This window comes from Phaethon aethereus (genome assembly GCF_964289735.1).
Source record: "Phaethon aethereus genome assembly, chromosome: Z".
Classification (NCBI taxonomy): domain Eukaryota; kingdom Metazoa; phylum Chordata; class Aves; order Phaethontiformes; family Phaethontidae; genus Phaethon; species Phaethon aethereus.
Window position 1 is genome coordinate 15,325,762 of NC_138577.1, and position 23,213 is coordinate 15,348,974.

General features: G+C 39.8%; 1 pseudogene across 1 annotated transcript in view; it reads right to left on the minus strand.

Moving 5' to 3' along the window:
- The window catches only part of LOC309416019 (nipped-B-like protein), a 90,028-nt pseudogene that overhangs the window by 17,023 nt on the left and 49,792 nt on the right, over positions 1 to 23,213 (minus strand). The window contains exons 13-29 of the transcript in view: positions 22,581 to 22,812; positions 21,738 to 21,889; positions 20,853 to 20,933; positions 19,677 to 19,777; positions 16,213 to 16,351; positions 15,914 to 15,996; positions 15,032 to 15,164; positions 13,546 to 13,689; positions 9,823 to 9,912; positions 9,364 to 9,578; positions 9,161 to 9,263; positions 8,153 to 8,251; positions 7,905 to 8,051; positions 6,579 to 6,713; positions 5,471 to 5,569; positions 4,217 to 4,270; positions 2,943 to 3,051 (exon numbers count right to left, since the gene is read on the minus strand). The product of the transcript in view is annotated as a nipped-B-like protein (transcript). The remainder of the gene's footprint in view (positions 1 to 2,942; positions 3,052 to 4,216; positions 4,271 to 5,470; positions 5,570 to 6,578; positions 6,714 to 7,904; positions 8,052 to 8,152; positions 8,252 to 9,160; positions 9,264 to 9,363; positions 9,579 to 9,822; positions 9,913 to 13,545; positions 13,690 to 15,031; positions 15,165 to 15,913; positions 15,997 to 16,212; positions 16,352 to 19,676; positions 19,778 to 20,852; positions 20,934 to 21,737; positions 21,890 to 22,580; positions 22,813 to 23,213) is intronic.

Consider the following 23,213-nt stretch of genomic DNA (forward strand, 5'->3'; position numbering starts at 1 on the left):
CTTCCTGAGCTTCACTATGAGGATGTTACGGCAGACAGTGTCAAAAGCCTTACTGAAGTCAAGGTAAACCACATCCACTACTCTCCCTTCATCTACCCAGCTAGTCACTGCATCATAGAAGGCTATCAGATTGGTCAAGCACGATCTCCCCTTCGTGAATCCATGCTGACTACTCCCGATAACTTCCTTTTCATCCATGTGCCTAGAGATGGCCTCCAGAAGGAGCTGTTCCATCACCTTCCCAGGGATGGAGGTGAGGCTGACCGGTCTATAATTTCCTGGGTGTTCCTTCTTGCCCTTTTTGAAGACTGGGGTGACAATTGGCTTTCCTCCAGTCCTCAGGCACCACTCCCGTTCTCCATGATTTTGCAAAAACAATGGAGAGAGGTGTTGCCACAACATCAGGCAGCTCCCTCAGCATTTGTGGGTTCATCTTATCAGGGCCCATGGATTCGTGAGTGTTCAGTTCAGCCAAATGATCTCTAACCCACCTCATCAACCAGTGGAGAGTCTTCCTCCCTCCAGGCTTTTTCGCTTATCTCCAGGGTCTGGGATTCCTGAGGGGTAGTCGCAGCAGTAAAGACTGAAGTGAAAAAGGCATTCAGTAACTACCTTCTCTGCCTCCTCTGTCACCAGGGCTCCCACTTCATTCACCAAAGGTCCCACATTTTCCCTAGTCTTCTTTTTACCACTGATATACTTGAAGAAGCCTTTCTTGCTCTCTTTTACTTCCTTCACCAGATTTAGTTCCAAGAGGGCCTTGGTCTTCCTTGTTGCATTCCTGCATACCCTGACAACATTCCTATAGTCCTCCCAAGTGACCAGTCCCTTTTTGCACCTACTGTAAACTCCTTTCTTCCATACAAATTTTTCCAAGATTGCTCATTCATGGGGGTCTCCTGCCTCCTCTACTTGATTTCTTACTTAAAGGAATGCATCGATCTTGAGCTTTGAGGAAGTGGTGTTTGAATATTAACTAACTCTCTTGGGCTCCCCTGCCTTCTAGAGTCCTAGCTCATGGGATACCTCAAATAGGTCTTTGAAGAGGACAAAGTTAGCCCTCTTGAAGTCCAGGGTCTCAGTGCTCAGTACATTCCAGTTGTTTACATACATAAAGAGCAACATCACCACCTCGCCTTCCTGGCCTTTCTTTCCTAAGCAGGACGTAGCCATCCATGACAACATTCCAGTCATGCGAGGTATCCCACAGTGTCTCCAGGACTGCAATGATATCATGGCCCTGCAACCACACCCAGATCTCTAGTTCTCCCTGTTTATTCCACATGCTGCGTGCGTTGGTGTACAGGCATTTCAGGAAAAGAGTCGATCGATTGTCACAGACAATCTTGATATTATTATCACCGTTCCGCTTTGCATCTAGTTTAAAGCCCTGTCAATCAGCGTCACTATCTCTTGGGCAAAGACCTTCTTCCCCCTTTGAGAGAGGTGTCTCCTCTTTGATGCCAGCATTCCTGGTGCTGTGTATGCCATCCCATTATCAAAAAAACCCAAATTGTGGTGGCAACACCAGCCACAGAGCCATGTCTTGATGGACTGGATCTTCCTGTCCCTTCCAATGTCACTGCTTTCAACTGGAAGGAGGGAAGAAAAAATAACCTGTGCCCCAGATTCTCTCACTAACTGTCCCAAGGCCCTAAACTCTCTCTTAATTGTTCATGGACTAGAAATTGCTGCTTCTTCTCCACCCACATGGAAAATCAGTAGTGGGTAGTCATCTGTGGACCTCACTAAGCTGGGAAGTTTCCTAGTGATGTCCTTAACCGGGACTCCAGGGAGACAGCAGACATCCCTGTGAGGAGGGTATACACAGCATATTGGACCCTCTGTTCTCCTCAGAGCAGCATCACCTACAGCTACAACCCTTCTTTTTTCCCTTTTGTGTGTGGTGGTGATACGGGCAGTAGGCCTGTCTGACTGTGTAGACAACTATGGTGTGTACCTTGCCTGTCATCCACATCCTCATTTGGCTGTTCTTTCTCAAACAGAGCCTCATACCTCTTGCTCAGAGGCACCTTGGGGGCAAGGTGGGCAAGAGGGGATTTTGCCCGCTGCCCCTACCATGGACTTGCCTCCACTCACTCTTTCCATTTTGGCTTCTGCCTTTGGCTTGGGGCAGGATACAGAGGCCCCTTGATCCTGGGTGATCTCTGGTGGGTGCTCCCAGTTCTGTTTCCAGGAGGGCAGAGCCTGGCTCCACCAGTCTATCTCCTGTGCAGCCTCCCTAATGCTCCCCAACCTTCCAGCCTCCTGGCGCAGCTCTGCCACCAGGCCAAGCAGCTCATCTGCCTGTTCCCAGCGGACGCAGCAGCTCTCCTCACTGCCACTTGTTGCTGGTGCGAGGCTCTGGACTCCCTGCCGCCTGTGACCTGGGCAGCTGCCTGTTCCCGTGGGAGTTCCGTCGGGGTTCCCACGTCCATCCTGGCAAGCTCTCCCGCGTGCCCTGCTCGCACTGACGGAGGAGGCGCTTACAGCGAGAAGGCCGCGGCTTCGCTCCCCGCCGACGGGGAGCTACTGAATGTACCTCTTGCACTGGCAGAGCTCTCAGCGCCTGCCCGCGCCTCCGGCTGCGCCAGCTGCACACAGGGCACTGGCCCAGCCAGTGATTCCTCTTACAACTGTAGAACATACTAATGCAAATAAAACTTGCCACATTTGTTTTGGTTTTAGTGACCTGAAGGTTTGAACAAGTTATTTTAAAAGTAGTTCTAGTCTTGTGGTTAGCTAGTGAAAATCAGGGAAGCTTTATCATTATACAGTGCTCAGAAGTTCATAGTGAACTTAAAAGCAGTGATTTACTACCATCAGTTTTGTGACAGGAATTCTGTAACAGTAACCTTTCACAATAGTAATTTGAGCAGCCACTGTTATAGTAGCACATAAAATTCAAAGGAATTCAGCTACTGTGTTGTAAATAATATTACCTGAGAAAGATTCTTCATATTTAAGAAGGTACTCAACCAAATTGTCAACAAGTTCAGTACAGGCTTTCTTCACAGGTGTATACGAGGCATCCTCTTCTGACTTCAACAGCTGTCGCAGATGAGAGAGAACATGATTTAGTGTTAAGGGCACATTAATTTGCATGGGATACATGCTGGTTTTACAATGATTCCTACAGATACATAAGGATTTTACCCTACAAAAGTATTGATTTAATTTCCCCATAAAAGCTACATGGTGAAGAAAAAATTCAGGGAAGTAAAAAATCAAACAAAAATTCAAGAGAAGAAAAAAAAAAGAAGATAAAAATTCTACTGATTTGTGCATTGGGATGAAAGCTAACTTGGTGCTTAATGACATAATGCATAAACCAATAATGTAGTCATACTTGCCAGCAGTAACTAATAGGAGTTAGAAGGCTTTTAAAGCGCCTAGGAAAAAAAGAGCAAATTCAAAAGGAATTTCCACACTAAGCAAAAATATCAAATGAAGATGAAACATAGTTTTATGAACATTCTGATCAGTTAGCCTTCTTCCTTATGACTTTGAGTACTGAAATTATGTCCACAAAGATCCTTTAATATCTAAGGAAGATTGAGTCCATACTCTAGCCTTTTCTTCAGTGCAGGCATTAAGAGGCTCTTGTTTACTTAGCTACCTATTTTCATGGCGCTCCAGGATAAAGTAAAATGAAAAAGGTTATTTTGCTTGAAAATTAACCAGCACATACAAGATGTAGAGAAGAATGATAACACAGGTTAAGACACATAAACAAACAAGCTCAATTCTTAGAAAAATCAGAGTAAAATACTATGTAGTATTACGTACAATAAATATACTCTGAAGATTCATGGCTTCTATAAATTATGTAACAAATTAATCGGATGTGAAAATACACTTATCTACCATTTAAAAAAAATCAACATTGTACTAGATGCCTCCTTTCTGAATTAAGTATCTTAGCTATGGACTTCATGTTGTGTTACTCAAAATAAAATAACAAAACCCCTCCCAAAACCAAGAAGTGAAGTATTTTTTAAAACAGATCATATGGAAAGACAGAGACTAATATAAAGGGACAAAGAAAACTGCACCCATGAAGATTAAAAAAAAGGTCAGACGTTTAAAGGGCATGAATTGAATTTGTCTGCTGTAAAGGATTGCTCTTCTAGTCCCCCTTCTACGTGTTCTAGTCCCAAAAGAAATGTCGAAATCTAACTATGATTGTACCATACGTTCAAAATGCATTACTTACACTTTGAAGAAGCTGTTCAAACCAATCATACCCTGTATCTCTACAAGCTGCAACCTGGAAGTATTTTTGAGAATAAACTGGTTAACAAAAAAGGCACCTGAGGAAAAACCACTTCAATACAGATGTCATCTTAAAAGACCAGTAGACACGCGTAGATGTATTTTCACAGGCATTCAGTACAATGATTTTATATCTTTGGAGATCAGAAAATGTCTTCAGCATTTGAAATACAGTTCTCACCATTTACGTGACTCCAGAATTTGTGTTGCCTACAGCACAAAGCCTACACATTCTACCGGAGATTGCCAGCTCTAATGTAAACCAAATTTTGGTTTTGTAGAACATTTTGCGCAGATTAATGCACAAGTACAAGCCTGACATACTAAAAATGAACATGTGTATATATATACGTAGACACAAATTTTAATATAAACAAACCAAGCCTTTGCTGGTATCCTGTGTTGGGAACAGCCCACAGGTGCTCCAAAGTAGAATTGGCAGGAGAACTGAGAGTTAAGATGAAGTCAAACTGACCGACTCCTCAGTCTGGAAAAATGCACACTAGATGACCATTTTGAGAAATATATTGAAAAGCAGGATGAAGTTTAAACCCGTAATTGTAAGTAATGAAGTGAGTACTTTTATTTGACATTTACATCCTGGTGTAACTGAGAGTAAAACACCTTCTCAGCACAGTGGTTTTACACAACAAATTAAAGCGTTTTATCTGAAACAGATTTTGTTATTTGGGAGACATGCTATTTAATTTGCTGCTCCTAAAAAGTAGATACAACTGTGCAGATACTAGTTTACCCTGAGTGAGAACATGACCCTGTATTTGTTAAAACGTCTTATTAACCTTTCAAAATAGATGTTACCAATCATTTGAGGAAAATTTTCTTTAAGAGACACCTTCTTAGTTAGGCTTTAACTGTATACTGCTACTAGCAATTCCTGAAAATGTTAAATATAATAGAAATATGTTGTGCTTTAACTGAACCAGTATTTTCTACGACCTGAATATAGTGTGGTCCCAGTTATCATTGCCAGCAGATTGGTGAGCATCTAAAGTTTCCTACAGCCTGTTCCATCAAGGTGAATAATTTGGGCACATATTTACTGCCAGGAGATGTAAAAAGAAAACCCTCTGACAATTAAATTACTGCAGTCTAAAAAACTACAGACAGCATTTCAAAGATAGTAAAAACATAACCAAATTCTGCACACAGCTTAACTCAAATTTGTTTAACATACCACATCAGCGATGTTCAGTATTTTCCTTGTCATTGCTTCTTCATCATGATGTGGAGTTGGAGTAAACCAGAGCTTCTGGAATGTCTCACTTACTAGTTTCTGAAGGAAAAAAAAATATTAGCAGAAAGAAATAAACTTATCTTGGCACACAGGTATTCTTTCTAATACATCCATACAATAGATTCGTTGATGATGCGTGCCATTTCATAAGGAATTATTCAACCTAAGTGAGACTGTTGTAGGAAATGTTACCTGAGACAGACCCAGGTCTACTATTACAGGAATTATGCTGACCTCTAAGCAAATTTCAGCAAAATGATCACCGGGAACTGATGCTAAAGAAAATGGAGCTAGCACCTTCCTGCAATAAGTTGCATTCCTCAGGAAAACACAGTACCCTGAGAAGCTGATCACTGAACACAAGGTTGCAGATTTCAAATCCTACTGAAAGTGTGATACCAAATATTACACGTCTGTTCCTAATTACCCAACAATTTTAAGATTATTTTGCCAAATCAAACAAAAACATCATTGTCAGGTTTATGATTTAACATGTACTCTTAGTTTTGCGCCCTTCTGCATATACACTGCACAAAGAGCTGAGTATGATCACATAAGGAACATTTTTAGGGGGAATAACTGATTCATTAGACATTCAGAATTAGCGCAAAATTACCACAGACGAATGCTTTTTAACTCTTACATGCAGAACTTACAAATCTGGCATATATTGATGTGAAGTACTCAACTTTGACTTCAAGTTTATTTTGTTTGCAGGCAGAAGTTTGATATGACAACTTCACTTGTTAGAAAAGAGAAGTATCAGAGACAACACTTGCAAGAAGGAAGAAACCTCTAGAAAATAATTTCTAAAAATCTTTGGATTATCAGCAAGAACTTCAAGAAAATAGAAGAGAGGAAAGAAAGAAAAACAAGTCAGGGAGCATTTTAGAAAGCTAAGATATTTGCTCTCGAAAATTAAAAGTGAATGAAAGTCATAAATATTACAAAGGTGCAATGCAATACTTCTTTAATTTTTTTGGGGGTCAAAGTATAGAAACACTAAAATAATGATAATTAAAATCCTAAAGGACATGCTTCATTCTACCTTAATGCCTTCTTCATCATTGAATCTCCGAATCATTTTCACACACATCTCTGTAATTTTGGGAAATGTTGGTTGCTCAATGCAGATATCCCTAAGTATCTTTATGACTCTTTTTCTCACATTGATACCAGTATCCTGTGAAGAGAAGAGAAGAGCATTACACTCCTGAAAACAAATCAGAAATATGACTTAGCTTATGTATTGTATGAATTAACATGTGAAGGTCACCCAAGCTGACTTGCAGAATTTATTTAGAAAAGGCAGATAAAATATACTGGAGTGCATTTATACAAGAGGTCAGCAAAACTTGTACCACCCTATTTGCAGCAATGCTAAAGGTTCTGGCTCGGCACCCAGAATGCTGAAACGCTTCCTCCATTTATACCCTCCCATCTAAGAGCTCACAGTGTTGCAAATGTGTAATTCCACTTCTTAATGCAAAAGCTTACAAGCTAGATGTGGTGATGCTTTAGCTACTTTGCTGGAACGCACAACATTCTTTGTAGATCTGGACTGTAATACTTCAAGCCTTTGCCTAAAGCTTATGGACAAGAGACATGCAGCACTCTTCTCCATGTTCCTAGGCCTCGTCTAAGGAGATGGATGAGGAGTTTCACTTCATATTACCTTATTCAAAACCTGTTGAATCTGAATGTCAGGATGAACTGCTTTAGGCATGCTCATATGCACATGAAGCTACTCATCTCCAAAACCCTTCACAAACACGTTTTATCATGTAACTATAGCAAATGACTAGCATTTGACTAAAAACCTGACACGGATGCTAAGAGCTAGTGTCATCTTACAGTTAAATCAACATTTTATTTTACCTGAACACCCAGACAAAACACACTTTTTGTACAAAAACTCAAATAAGAAGCCTTTTCAGACACTAAAAATAACACAGAAAAGCAAAGCAGTTTTATCTTTTGGATCACAAATGGCATCTTCAGATTACTGCGTTGTAGATCTTTCTTCATCACCCACACTACCCTTAATGACCTATATGTCAGACTTCAGGGATGTGGCAAAACTCCGCATTTCACCTGATTTATGCCTTAACAATGCGATCAAAAGGAATATAAGCCTGGTTCTGATGTGGTACAACTTTCTGTATATGTTTACCTTTTGATGTAACACAGTCTCACTGGAAACAAGTGATGCATTTTACACGGCTGGTCTTAAAAGCATGATGCTCCCCATTAAAACAGTAAGAGATAATTTACACTTGGAAACATCATTCCGTATTATTAAACATATAAACTCAGTTAAAAACAAATTTTCCAATGCCACTTATTTTATCATAAGTATCACAAGTCACCTTACCAATATTCTTCCAATCAGCATGTCATAATACTGCTCAGTAAGCTGAGGATGACAGAGCACAAGTCGGCCAAGCAGCTCCACAGCTGCTTCTCGTACACTAGTGGAGTTATCCATTAACCGTCCATGAACACCTCGTTGCATATCCAGCTAAAAAGAACACATGAAACATAGATTCAAAATAAGAAATGAAGATTTATTTTAAGCATGACAGAAGAACGTATGTGCATGATGGATATCTCCTTTTTTACCCTGGCTAGAATGCTGGGGTCTACAGCAACAACCTCAGACAAACACTTCATGGCTTTTTTTCGAACAGCAACTGCATTTTCACCAAGTAGACGCAGAATCTAGTAAAAAACCAAAAACAAAGATTCGATTGCTTTGGGAAGGTAGCAAACAATGTTTGACAGGCAAAAATGCAGCAGAATAACATGCGAACAATTGAACTAAAATAAGAGTATCTGCCTACTAAAAATCAGATGTATCTTCTCACACAATAAAAAGGTGCATGCAAGTGATGTTCCAATGCACTGCTAACTGAGCATGGATATTTATTAGGATTCGCTACATCTCTAAGTCTGGTCCAAACAGGATTTACACAGGGTCTCTACATTCACTTGAAGGCCCTTCATTTTAAACTCTACCTTTGTCATTTAGTTGTGGCTTTCACCACGGCTCTTTTAACAGGAGAGTTGGATTTGGGCACTAGAATTTTAAGAATGGCCCTCGCTGTAGGTCAACGTAAGTATGCAACGTATACTTATAACATGTCACCATGCCAACACGTTAGTGCTCCTCTCCCAGAAAAAGCAAAGAAACGACACTGGTCAAACAACAACAACAAAGTGACAGTAACATGCACTGCAAGCATCTGACCAAGCTGGCTTGTATTTTCAAATCAAATTACACTCAATTTCATGGGTTAATGTTACCAAATGAGCACGTATCTTACAGAAACTGTGGCAATGATTTCAACGTTTTAAAATTATCCTGTTACTGTGTACATCTAATTATAATGATTTTGCCATACACAGACAAAGAAAATAATGTCTGCACATTATGACATACGAAATGCACGCAAGGAAAAGAAACATAATCCCTTACGTCATCAGTACAGAATAGGAAGTCACACGGTCTTACCATGGCCTGTTAAATACCTGTGCTCAACAACGAACAGATATAGCACACTACCACAAAGTGTTTGGAATCAGAAACCAACCGTGCTTCACTGTACTAAGACTTCCAGCACTGTTTACCTGTGTCAAATAAATATCGAAGCTCTGGGCAAACGGCCTCATAGAGGCCAAGTAGCGAACAATCAAACACGCATCTTTGTAGTTCACAGTATCAGAATTCATCCTGCAACAAATACCATGTGTCAGTTAGAACGTGTTTATCAAAAATGATTTGAAACATCAGATGCTCGGCTAATAAAGAAATAAGTGGTACTGAAACATACTTTGATGTACTGAACTGTGATGGAGCAGTTTTAATGATGCTGCGAAGAAACTTCTTGCAACTTTCTGCTCTGTGCATGATTTGTCCCGTGGTCTCAACGTTCTTTGCATGATGAGTTCCTTCAGATGATTCCTCATCCTCCAGAGATTTAATTGCTTTCTCTGTCTCCATAGTTGTATCATGGAACCACTGAGCTACATAAAACTTCCGAGAAAACTGGAGAAACATAGGATGCACAGTACACAAAAACAACAGATACAGAATAGGAAAATTAACAGGTTTATAATGAGATTGAGTGAATCTAATGCATCAACACTATTTTGGAAAACACAATCAACAGCATATGTTAGGGTGCCAGTTTAATTGAAGCACTAATACGCATAACTGAAAATCGTTTTATTTAGTACACGTTACTGAAAATATTTTTATATACACTTGACACCAGAAAGCTGAAGTTTACCACTAATGATGCATCAGTTTCTGTGTTCTCATCCAGATAATCTAGCAAAGCTTTTTGCAGCTGTTGAATTTCATCTTCTCCTCCCGAAACCTGTCAGAAGTAGAAAGATAGTTATAAAACAGAATCTTGCACAGGGGTGATTATCATCTGAAAATCTGCATGTCCACATATAAAATACACCAAAGTCAGTTGTTTTGATAATTGCAGAACATTAACAATTTTTCAACCAATTACTTATAAACTGCACAGAGACTGTAAAAAATGAGACTGTTGCTCTGATGTCTAAAAAAGATCAAGAGCTGAATAAAAGTGGCTTTAAACCAGACTGACTGATTTGATTAATTTCATTCTATGATCTTGTGTGAAGACCCTCATCTGGTGTCATGGCAGAAAAAAGAAGGGCTGAAATCACAAATAGCAGACTGACACAACGTTTAATCCACAGAAGTCACAGTTAGCCGTCTCACCAATACTAAATACTGCAACAGTGACTTCTCAGGTGAACAAGGTCTAAAAGGCAAAAAAGTAAAATAAAAGTATGAAACAGCCAACAGTAAAAAGGTATGGGAAACATCAAAAATCTCCCAACTTATCTCTTTGTAAAAATATTTGGTATAACTGTTTTCAGGGATAAAGCATCCATACAGAGCAATTGCAGCAAGTGTGCTCCATCTAGGGAAGAACTTACAGAAGCGGGTCCCAAACACCTCTGAGCTCCATCACTGAAGAATCATACTCTCTGAGATTCAACTAAGTCTCTAACAGTCAAAGCTGGAGAACAAACACATGTTTTATAAAAAAATGTCATCTACTGCATCTACAGAATAGGGTAATACTATTTTTCCTGTGAAGCACTTTCAAAGGTGCACAAAAAACATTACACAGGAAAGATTAATCTGAAAACTAGTTCTGGAGAGTATGTACCAGATCTGTAACATCTAAACTGCATGAATGTTAGAAACAGAAAATATTTTTTCAAAGAGTATTTAATAGGATATATTTATATATCTTATATGCATAGAAGGAACGTGGAGGACAGGGAGCCGATTCGAGACAGCCAGCATGGCTGCACCAAGGGCAAGTCCTGCCTGACCAGTCTGCTGGCGTTCTGTGATCCAGTGACCACAGCAGTGGACAAGGGAAGAGCTACCTATATTTCTAAGGCCTTTGGCACAGTTCCCTGCAACATCCTTCTCTCTAAATTGGAGAGTGATGGATTTGATGGGTGAACAGTTGATTGCATGAGGAATTGGTTGGATGGTCGCATCCAGAGGGTGGTGGTCAATGGCTAAATGTCCATATCAAGCTCAGTGACAAGTGGTGGGGCCGTGTTGGGACAAGCACTGTTCATCTTATTTTCATCAGTGACATAGTGGGATCAAAGGTTTGCAGCAACACTAAGCCGAGTGGTGCGGCTGACGTGTCTGAGGGATGGGATGCCATCCAGAGGGACCTGGACAAGCTTGAAGAATGGGCCTGTGTGAACCTCATGATGTTCCACAAGGCCAAGTGCAGGGTCCTGCACCTGGGTCAGGGCAACCCCCAGTATCCGTACAGGCTGGGGGATGAAGGGATTGAGAGCAGCCCTGCCCAGAAGGACTTGGGGGTACTGGTGGATGAAAAGCTGGACATGAGCCAGCAATGTGCACTTGTAGCCCAGAAGGCAACCGTCTCCTGGGCTGCATCGAAAGCAGCGTGGCCAGCAGGTCGAGGGAGGGGATTCTGCCCCTCTACTCTGCTCTGCTAAGACCCCACCTGGCATCCTGCATCCAGCTCTGGAGCACTCAGCAAAGACATGGACCTGTTGGAGAGGGTCCAGAAGATGCCCACCACAATGATCAGAGGGATGGAACACCTCTCCTATGAAGACAGGCTGAGAGAGTTGGGGTTTTCAGCCTGGAGAAGGCTCCAAGAAGACCTTATTGCAGCCTTCCAGTACTTAAAGGGGGCTTAGAAGAAAGATGGGAACAAACTTTTTAGCAAGGCCTATAGTGACAGGACAAGAGGTAATGGTTTTAAACTAAAAGCGGGTAGAATTAGACTAGATCCAAGGAAGAAATTTTTTAAGATGAGGGTGGTAAAGCACTGGCACAGGTTGCCCAAAGAGGTGGTGGATGCCCCATCCCTGGAAACATGCAAGGTGAGGCTGGATGGGGCTCTGAGCAACCTGATCTAGTTGCAGATGTCCCTGCTGATTGAGGGTGAATTGGACAAGATGATGTTTAAAGGTCCCTTCCAACCCAAACTATTCCACGATTCCATGTATCATTCTGATGATGACAACTAAGTATGTCTACCAATGGATCTTCTTATTTTCTTGCCACTTCAACAGCAAAGCAATGCTTAGCTCTCATGTACACATTTCCAAGTATTTGTTTGTTCTTATATTACAAATAATTTAGAAACAACACACACTCTACTCTGGCTGATGGTACTGTATAGTACACACCTTCCACAATGCACAGATGGTACTGTCCGCCATCACCAATGTTGAGCTTCCTGAGTAACTGAAAAAATACTTCTAGCACTCAGTTGCCCACAGCAATTTTATTTTCTACAGATGCCAATGTCTAGTTCCTGCCTGATCCTGTAAAAACCCCAAAACAAATAGAAAAATTCAGGTCACTGCTTGGGTATGTATCTTTTTAGAATATCTTTCAATACTATTATAACTTCTAGAGGCAAAGAAAGAGAAACGCATTCTTCTCAAGTATTTCCCTATGAAGCCTAATGTAGAAGTGTCAGAATCACTGCCAACAGAGGAGAATTATAACCCCTTAGCATATAGAAATATCAATTACATTAAGCCACGGACATCAAGATTTTCACACTATATGTTGTAGAATATTCTCATCGACAAGAGTTATGGGAAGTATCGGCCTCATAAACGAGTAGATTAATTTTGATTCTTTATTTGGATGCCTGTAAGTGCAGAAGTTTTTCCTTCAACATGACTCTCTAACTGTCACGATGAAGTACATGTAATAGATCTGTAGTCTTTTCAGGCAACTGAAAGGGAAATGAACTTGATATGACTACTCAACTTTAGATCGTGCTGACAACAGTTAGTAGTTCAGAAAGAAATGTATAGCGTCCATAAGATAGTGCAAGTCCACATTTTTAAAAGGGCACATAAGATCTGAGATTTTCTCATCATACTACGTACTGTATAGAGCCCAAATGCATACATTGCTTTGACAATTGTTGCCACCCTTGCAGATTTGGAGCAGCATTAGCAGAAATGTTAATGTGCGCTCTCCAATGGAAGATATATGCAAGTCCAGTTAAAAAAAAAGAAAAAAAAAAGACGACCAATACCAGCTACATCACATAACAACTAACCTTACAGGCCTAACAGTTTAACTCTCTAAAGCCTGCACATGAATGTCAGAAGCTTCGTTACCACTTTGCGATAGCAAATGCACACACATACGTATTTTTAAGGCCTCTTGAGATAGAATCCAACTGTTGGTCCCTTATTTCCCCTGTATTGTCACAAGAAAACTGGCTTAGCAACCATAGTTAGCCACTTCATATGATCCCCTCAAAGACGGTGCAAAGAAGACATGAGCTAACAAATGTTATAAATTGAGTATATTTGATTCAGAAATCTGAACAATGAAGACTGATTCTCCACAACACCAGTTTTTCAAGCATCTTTAAAATTTTCAAGTATTTGAACGGCTACATCTCAATCCAGCGGGCACGGGACCTCTCACACACCTGTTTGAGGATTCTGGCTATAGATCCTTGATCCATTTTGCTAGTGACTGCATCTTTCCTCAGTCTTGCAGCTACAGTTCTAAAATAGTCAAGCGATGCAACTCTTAATGCCATTTCTGTAGATTTGTTACTGAACCGGTAAACCTAAGAAAAACAGAACAGGACCATAAAATATTTGTCCAAGGCACAGCTCAAATTACTGTGTTAATGACATCTGAAGAATAACTCTAAAAAAACACATCAACAAAAATATTCACATTCAGTAAAATATCATAACTAAATGTTATTATTGGTAAAAAACCAAACCACTTAATTGTTTTCAGGTTCTCTGCTAAAGGAATAGTCCAGAGAAGATATTTAACATCAATATTTACAGCTGTTAGTCTGACTTTACTCCAAATTAATATCTACACTTACTAGATGCTATGCGATGGGATTTTTTAGCGTTGAAATTGTTGTGGAATAGTAGAAGTGGACTTCCATGAGAAACTGTACACATAAGATCTTTAAGAAGTTCCACACCAATGATTCTCTAACCCAAATTTTATTGCCCTCTATATATTCACAGAATCACACAGAATCATTAAGCTTGGAAGAGACCTTTAAGATCATCAAGTCCAACCATCAACACAACACCACCATGCTCACTAAACCATGTCATGACACCATTTAAAAGACAGTATTTCTGAGGTACTGTGAAGGCTGCATTCATTTATTATCACTTTCTCACACCAATGTTTAGTCCACCATGGAACTTTAGAGGAAGCCTTATTAGGTTCTTAAAATTTCAACCACATGGTTCAGCATACCAATCAAAAGTCAGCGTAGCTCACAATCCAGCATTCATGGAGACAGGCGACTCAGAATGCACAGGTATTTTCAAAGAATTTGGAAAATATTGCCAAAACATTTAAATTATCATGTATTCCAGTCTCAAACATTTCCACTTAAATCTTCATAGAGACTGAGGCTCAAAGGAATCATAACAGATACTTAGCCTGATCATTTAAAACAGACATAGGACTCAATTTATTTACAGTGAAATTTAATGTTGAAACCTAACCATTTTGTACAAGCCATTCCAACAATTAATTACTGTCATTGTTAAAAACATGTACTTTCTAGCCTGGACATCTGTAGTTTCACACTTCACAAGCTGGATCTCACAATACCTTTGCGAGACTGAACAGGCTACACTATTAGATTTCTAGTCTTCATGTACATATTTCTGGACTGCGAATTCACTCAAACTCACTGCCAAAAAAAAAGTTTTGCTCCATATAACCTTCCACCAAACCATATTGCATCTTGTGACTACCCTCCAAGTTCTCCAATTTTAGGAGTGATATACCTAAGAAAATCCTTAAATGCTGCACGTGTGTCAACAATCAGAAAGCATTCTCGTAGTAGTTTCATCTGAAATAAACAAGTTTTCATTGTAATATGAAATAAATTAATATAATAGTTAGAAACTAGAATCCTTTACCAATAGCCTTCCTAATAAGCTAAGTAGCAATTCTGCAGCTGGCCATTCTGGTTTATTGACTGTGGAAAGAAGATCTTGAATGAAGTTCTCAAACAGTGGCCTGTAATTTTCTTCCCTTTGTTTACTGCCACACCTGTTTAAAAGAAATACATTTTGTAAGCAAATTTAAGAGCCATTTAAGCTTTTCTTCTGATGTAAACAGAAGTAGTCCTAGGTTAAGTCAGAAAAACAGTTTTATGCAATTCTAAAAAAAATATCTGAACTACAAGCAGAAAATTTTGTTCATTTACGGAAACACAGTTGAAGCAGTTATCACTCCAAGTTGCACTGCAAGTAAGGTAGCATATCCCCAACAGTAGAATTTTGGTCCTAAGATGTTTTTATTTATTGACTTAAAGTCTGCATAAACTCGGATGGACAAAGTAGGTAACATTGTAAAGCGCAAGCTGGAATGGGGTAGTTAGGAGCTGTTCTGTCTATATTCCTTAAGCTTGCTCTGGTTTATCTGACAGTGATGAGATGTCTCAGTATTATGGTGCACAAGGACTAAAATCACAATGTAAAAAAATCAAAGGTAACGTACCGGATAGTGTTTCACTTATATGTGGCATCCCTAACCTTAATGATACGGCTACTAAATAGCCTTTGGGCTTAAGGGTATAAATTAACACGATAAAAACCTTGGGATTTATTCTTAGAAATCCTTTGGTTACTCAGGCATACTATAATTTTTTCCTCTCAGGGATGTATAAAGTACATTGGTATAAATAACTTTTTGAGTAGGTATTTAGCGTTGCAAAGTGGTCACGTTTGTCTTAAGGTATGACAGACTGTATTCGGAGCTGGTTTCATCAACACACTAAAAAACACAACAGAACTTACTTCTTAAGGAAAATAGAAAGGAAGTTTTGTGCTGTTCTCGTGGCTGTTTCATATGAGTTAGTAATAAGGACATCTTGATCCACCTAAAAATAACCAGATATTATTTGCTTGTTATTTTAGCATACACAGAAATATGATTTCCAGATCAGCATTTCTCACACATCAAATAATTACAGCAGACATAAAATTACAGTATTTGATTATTAGAGCACCGCAATAAAATATTATACCTACAAACACACAAAGTCACTCCTGCACAACAAAAATAAATAAAAATTAAGGTTTTTAAAAAATCTTACTTTCTCATTTGACTCCTCCTCTGAATTAGAATCTTCTTCTGCTGATGGTAAATGCACCACACACTGAACAAGTTGCAGAACTAGTGCTGTTACCATCTGGATATACATAGGCTCTCCATCAGTGTCACTGCTCTTTAACCTGTCAATAGGAAAAGACAGCATTAACACTAAAACAAAATAAAACGACAAAACAAACCAAAACTTTTTGCTCCTACATAATACCTCTCTAAATTATGACCACAGTGAGAAATCTGTGTTCTAGACATTTATCTATTCCTTTGCTTCTCTCTTATGCAGTGCAGGATGTGGTCTAACAAAAACTGGTAAGTATTATTCTCAGGCAGAAGACATGCATTGAAACAGCCCACAGATGGGCTATCAGAGCATCTGTGAAGTTCAGCAGCCAAAAAATCTACAGGACTATTTGGTAAATTAAACACCTACATGCTAAGGCACTTACAAATAGGCTTACTACTTATAATGCCATATCCATTTCTAACACAACACCAAAAAAATGCACTAAACTGTTCAACTGTTGGCCTAATAATTTACTACTTATGTATTATTTAATGCATGAGAAATGTGCAGGGCTTTTAAACAACAGAAAATAGTGAGCATGACCCGGACTGACTTCTACAACAGTTACACCTATGGCACTCCGAGGTAGGATAACGGAGCATGAACTTCAGCCTGCAAGTGTCTGTAAGTATGTGATAGAATCATAGAATAGTTTGGGTTGGAAGGGACCTTTAAAGATCATCTAGTCCAACCCCCCTGCAATAAGCAGGGACATCTTCAACTAGATCAGGTTGCTCAGAGCCCCGTCCAGCCTGACCTGGAATGTTTCCAGGGATGGGGCATCTACTACCTCTCTAAGCAACCTCTGCCAGTGTTTCACCACCCTCCTTGTGAAACATTTCTTCCTTACAAATAGCCTAAATCTACCCAGTTTTAGTTTAAAACCATTACTGCTAGTCCTGCTGCTACAGGCCCTGCTAAAAAGCCTGTCCCCATCCTTCTTATAGGTCCCCTTTAAGTACTGGAAGGCTGCAATAAGGTCTCCTCGGAGCCTTCTCCAGGCTGTAGAACCCCAACTCTCTCAGCCTTTCTTCACAGGAGAGGTGTTCCATCCCCACGATCACTGTTATGGCCCTCTTCTGGACCCTCTCCAACAGGACCTTTTCTTGCACATAAAGTGCACATTGCTGGCTCATGTCCAGCTTTTCATCCACCTGTACCACCAAGTCATTCTTGGCAGGGCTGCTCTCAATTACTTCATTCCCCAGCCTGTACTGATACTGGGGTTGCCTCAACCCCGGTGCAGGACCCTGCACTTGGCCTCGTTGAACCTCGTGAAGTACACATGGGCACATTCCTGGAGCTTGTCCAGGTCCCTCTGGATGGCATCCCGTCCCTCAGGTGTGTCAACTGCACCACTCAGCTTGGCATCATCTGCAAACTTGCTCAGGGTGCACTTCATCCCACTATGTCATTGATGAATTAAAGAGTAATAGGTCCCAGTATGAACCCTGAAGGGACACCATTCTTCACCGATCTCCATGTGGAGATTGAGCCATTGACCACCACCCTCTGAATGCGACCATCCAACCAAGTCCTCATCCAGCCAACAGTCCACCCATCAAATCCATAGCTCTCCAATTTACAGAGAAGGACGTTGTTGGACTGTGCCAAAGGCCTTACAGAAGTCCAAACAGATGACACCAGTAGCTCTTCCCTTGTCCTCTGATGTAGTCACTCCATCATAGAAGGACACTAGGTTGGTCAGGCAGGGCTTGCCCTTGGTGAAGCCATGCTGGCTGTCTCGAGTCACCTCCCTGTCCTCCATGTGCATTAGCATGGCTTCTAGGAGGATCTGTTCCATGATCTTCCCAGGCACAGAGGGGAGGCTGACAGGTTGGCCATTCCCAGGGTCCTCCTTGCTACCTTTGTAAAAATGGGTGCAATGTTTCCCTTTTTCCAGCCTCCAGGGACTTCACCCGACTGCCAGGACCTTTCAAATATCATGGAGAGTGACTTGGCAACTACATCAGCCAGTTCCCTCAGGACTCTGGGGTGCATCTCATCAGGTCCCATAGACTTGTGTATGTTCAGGTTCCTCAGATCATCTTGAACTGATCTTCTCTTAAAGTGGGAGGGACTTTGCTCCTCTAGTCCCAATCACAACTGTGTCTTTAAGACGGTAAGACCAGTATGAATATACTGCATGGGTTTCTCCCATGATATAAGCTGAGAAACAGTATGATGTTTACTACACATGCATACATCAACACCATCTATTGCTATGCTTACAACATGAAAAGGTGATGACCCCTGACATCATTCTCCCCAAATTATCAAAATACTAACTGGGCACAAAACCAGCTTGTAATTATTATCTTTATGAAGCTATCTTTGACTACTTTTAGAGAGAAAAAGTTTTCATATCCAATTTTGTGTATGCTGTACCCTTCATGACTGTAGCCACAGTTAGAAAATGCCCTTTAACAGACAGAGTTAGGGCTCTACAGATAAGCAGTGCAGTCTCTGGGGCCTCCAGATAGTGACTTCCTTCTGGTACATGTCCTTACTCAAAGAGCGTATCTGCCATTTATGCTCTTGTTTGCTACATCTCTCTGATGTCTATAACCAAAACAACAGGAAATACTAGGAGCAAGCACTTATGTTAACATTAGGGTCGCTGAATTCCACCTCAAAGTCTCAGTCTATTTCTTTTCCTGGTTATTACCTGTTCATCCACCCTGGACTGGACGACATACTTAACTGACGGTTTGTCTGTATCTGGGGGCAAGACGTATGCAAGCAAGGAACAAAATCAACACCACCAACAAATGCTTTACGATCATTTAAAGTGTCCCAACCTCAATTCTAACTGAAACTCAGTTCAGGCCAGATTCTTTCTCAGATGGAACCTGAACCTATACTATTATGCTGAAGATGCAGTGAAATCTAGCTGAAGTGCTTGAAAGACAGTTGAAGTGTACAGAGTAGTTCCTAAGTGAAACTCATTCAAAGGCATATTAGATGGATTTCCCTTCTGCAAAGAGTGCTCTGAGTGCATCCTCAGAGAAATTCAGCCAGGACTTTCCTATGAAGCTTTAGCAATGAAGACATTCTGTAACTCCATACAAACAGAACCAAAGAGCTTTCCAACACAAACCCCCTCTGAATGCACACTAACGTTACACTCATTTACATCCGTAGTGAGACAAATAATAAGATATTTCAATTATTTTTGTAAGCAGGTACAAATATGATGGCATGAGAAACAGATTATTTCAAGACATCTGTCAGGAAATTCTGCTCTCATTGTTTTGAAATATCAACCTCTCATAAAGCACAGCTTGTGGAGTTGCAGATTTTTAAGTAGTTAATACTGAAACCTAAACTCCTACCAAGCTGTAAATGCTACTGTCTACAAGTTATTGATCTCTGTCAGATATTACCTGAAGTTTCTCAAACTCCTCTTGCTAGTTGGTAGTCTTGCAAGGGAAGTGAAAATTTCTTCCAGTATTAGCTCTCTGTGTTTTTCATACCTGGAGAACACCTATTTAACAGTTACAAGATTGTTAGAAAATTACTGCTTGTTACATAAAATATTACTTCTTAAACACATTGTATAACATTACATATAGAGACATACACTTTACAAGGCACTTAAATCATAATTCATGCATACCTTCTTTTTAATGCATTACTTTGTTTTTACAAAGAAAGCATTAAAATTATGTAATACATAAACACTTTTTCAAATATAGTTTTTTACAAATCTTCAAGTAACATAAACATGTAATAGCACTTAAAAATACCTTATGTTTTAAACATTTCTGTTACTGGTAGAATACACTGTGTAGGAAAGTCAAACAGTGTAATACTAAGCTTTCAGACTCCAGTACAGAGCAAAACTCGGTGGTAATGTAAATTATGTGAACACATGTATGGTTGTAGGGCACATTTGAGAAATCAGTTTTGCTTCATATCCCAAGCTCTAATGTTTGCCTGACGTGACATATTCTTTCAATGTAAAGGGTCAGGATTGTAGCGTTTGTCTCTCCTTTTGTTTAAGGCAGAATACTGGAGTCTATCATCCTTAAAGAGATGGAAAACTCCCACTTGAGCAAGCATGTCTATGTCGCGCTGCAGTTTTCCCGAAATGATATTTTGTCTGCCCTGTGAATTTTTCACATAGCCACCTCTTCTGAGGAAAAGAATTTCTTCTATTACCCAGAAGTATCCGACTAGTTCAATACCATGTTCCATTGCATAAATTCAAATCTTGACATAGGAAACAAGGAAAACCACATTGCCAAGATTTCTTAAGACAAAAAAGGACAGCTAAGAGGAAGGGGGCTGCATTTACACTGTAAACAACGTAAGCGAGGAACTTGTTAATTTTGGTTAAGTAGGATATTTCTTCCTATAGAGTACTCTGCAAGTAGGGGCAGCTCAGGTAGGTTTCATACTGTTCCTAGATCATGACAGCAAACTGGAAAAACATGCAAGGATAAAATTAGTTCTAAACCCCAATGCTACTACCAGAGAGAAAATACAGCCTATGTAAATGCCCTAATAACTCTCAGAAGTACAGGAACGTGAAACCACAAATTAAAATGGCGACTTACTGCAGTCACTAATTTGATGGCACATAACTGCAGTTCACTGACGTTTTCTACAAAGAAAGGTGTTATTCCCATAGACGATACCTACCAATGGAAAGAAATTACTGTAAGGGTATTTGACTAACAAACTGATATTTCACACAGTTTCACAAAGAGGTTATTCATTCAGCAGGTAAGGTGTTCAACAAGACATATTACCTCATATTATTTGCAAATAAAGCCATTAAAGGATATTAGAGAACAAGTCCCATAAGGAGTGGCTGAGGGAACTGGCGTTGTTGAGCTTGGAGCAAAGGAGGCTCAGGGGAGACTTATCACTCCCTGTAACTATCTGAAAGGAGGTTGTAGCGAGGTGGTGTTGGTCCCTTTTCCCAGGTAACAAGTGATAGGACAAGAGGAAACGGCCTCCTGTTGGCCAGAGGTTTAGATTGGATATTAGGAAAAACTTCTGCACTGAAAGGGTTGTCAAGCATTGGTGCCGGCTGCCCAGAGAAGTGGTTGAGTCACCATCCCTGGAGGTCTTTAAAGGACATGTAGATGTGGTGCTTAGGGTCGTGGTTTAGTGGTGGACTTGGCAGTGCTAGGTTTGTGGCTGGATTCAATGATCTGAAGGGTCTTTTCCAACCTAAAAGATTCTATGACTCTGTATTTCAATACAATCGGGATAAACTTCTCTTAAGTGTACAAGAAAAGCCACTAAAGGTCTGAACGTTAAATACTCTTCTGCAGATTAGCTACTACACAACAGACTAGTCTCTCAGATGTTAATAATCCAAAAGTTTGTACTGATTTCATACTTCACGTCACTGAGACATACTTTACATTCATACTTTACATTCTCTCTGGGAAAAGAGAAACAAACATTCTCAGACAGCAGATAAAACTTACCTGAACAATAGCTGTATCAGTAAGAAGCTGTATCTCTAGCAGCTCTGACAAACCGCTGACAATGTCACAAACTTTGTTATACAACATCACTGTAACTCTTTGCTTCTGGGTGGAACACTTGGCACGTTTTGCTTTTGAACTTAAAACACCGTCTAGAAAATTAAAAATATCTTCAATAATTTTTTCAGTGTTTCACATCAAATAGTAGAGGATGATCTTCCTCAAAAAGTGTCCCCAAAACAACTCCATGACTACAGCTTTGTAAAACCAATTGCTCACAGAAGAAAAACTATTTAGTAGCATCAGCTGGAAAGCAAGAGTTTCACATTGGATTAATTTTTCATAATTTCTCTAAATTCTGGATCCAAGATTTTTAAAAATGTTCTTAAAGTTGGGCACACACATCTAGAGGTACGTACGTGACAACAAAATGCTAAATGCTGAATAGTTTTCACTGAAATAAGCCATTACATACACAGAGATTATGACTACGAAGTGACTTATTCCTACATATAATAACTATACACAGAAGCAGAAATTCAGGCAAGCATCTAAATCCTTTAATCTAAATACTTTGGTTACGATGACATTAATTATTGCAGTAGAGCAAGATGTTGTGTGACTAAACTATTCAGAGGATGCATTTCATTCACTTGTTTTTTACTCTACATTTCATCATCCTCAAACTAAACACAAAGCATTAATTCATGATGCTGTACGTTACATGGAAGAGCTATCAGTATAAGAGTTGCATATAAAAATCTGATTCCACATCATCCAGTAGAGTATGTTTAGATGTTTTTTAATGCGGGAAGATTTTTTACAATCTCTTAGCATACTAACCACCATGAGGATCCACTCTATACACAGGATCATACTGAGGATAGAGAGTGTTCTGCAAATGAAATTTTGTGTGCTGAATAACTCTTTCTATTACATCCTCAATATATACAGCTTTAGGCATATTTGGTGATGTCATAATATTGATAGCAGTAAGACAAGCATCAGCAGATTTTGTCACTCTTTCCATGATAAGATCTTTCCATAATCTCTCCTCATCTTCAGTGCTGTTGTTCTGTAACAGGCAAGAAAAGCAGGACAGTGTGAACAAGTCAAATTTTTATCCCCACCAAGTAGAAGATAGTGACATTACCATAATATACTCACATACACACATGTACAAAATGGCGTACGTCCTTTTTGATACCAAAATAGTTTGTTTTAGAAATCAACTACCGTTTGTTTTACTAGCAACAAGTTTGTAATGTGTCTCCCTAAGTTACAAGTCTTCAAAGTCTCACTGCTGCCTTCTGCTAGAACACAAAGAAGCTTTCTGTCTATCACTGGGAACACTATGAGAGAAGATTGCCACACACTCTACTTAAGGCTGGTGTGCCTTCAGCAACATCTAAACCCATTCAGCTAGTGTTCTCTTCAGTGGCCTGTGCACACCAGTTGCTGCTTTGATCAGTCTAA